Here is a 435-nt window from a genome sequence, read left to right on the forward strand (position 1 = left end):
ATCACAACAGCTCCTTCAGCTGAATCCTCGCCTTAATTCAGCCTGGAGAAGAGGAGGCTCAGGGGAGACCTCATTGCTCTCTATAACTTCTTGAAGGGAGGTTGTAGTGAGCTGGGGGTCGGCCTCTTCTCTCGTGTCATTAGTGATAGGACCAGAGGGAATGCTTTCAAGCTATAGCAGGGGAGATTCAGGCTGGACATTAGGAAGTATTACTTTTCAGAAAGGGTGGTCAGGCACTGGAATGGACTGCCCAGGGAGGTGGTGGAGTCACCGACCCTGGGGGTGTTCAAGGAAAGACTGGATGTTGTGTTGAGGGACATGGTTTAGTGGGAGCTATTGGGAATAGGTGAACGGTTGGACTGGGTGATCTTTTAGGTCTTTTCCAACCTTAGTGATTCTATGATTCTATGATAATCTGAGGTCTTCAAAAAGGAA

The sequence above is a fragment of the Lagopus leucura genome, unplaced genomic scaffold, assembly GCF_019238085.1.
Source record: "Lagopus leucura isolate 7727_CA_CO unplaced genomic scaffold, USGS_WTPT01 Super-Scaffold_100002, whole genome shotgun sequence".
Lineage (NCBI taxonomy): Eukaryota > Metazoa > Chordata > Aves > Galliformes > Phasianidae > Lagopus > Lagopus leucura.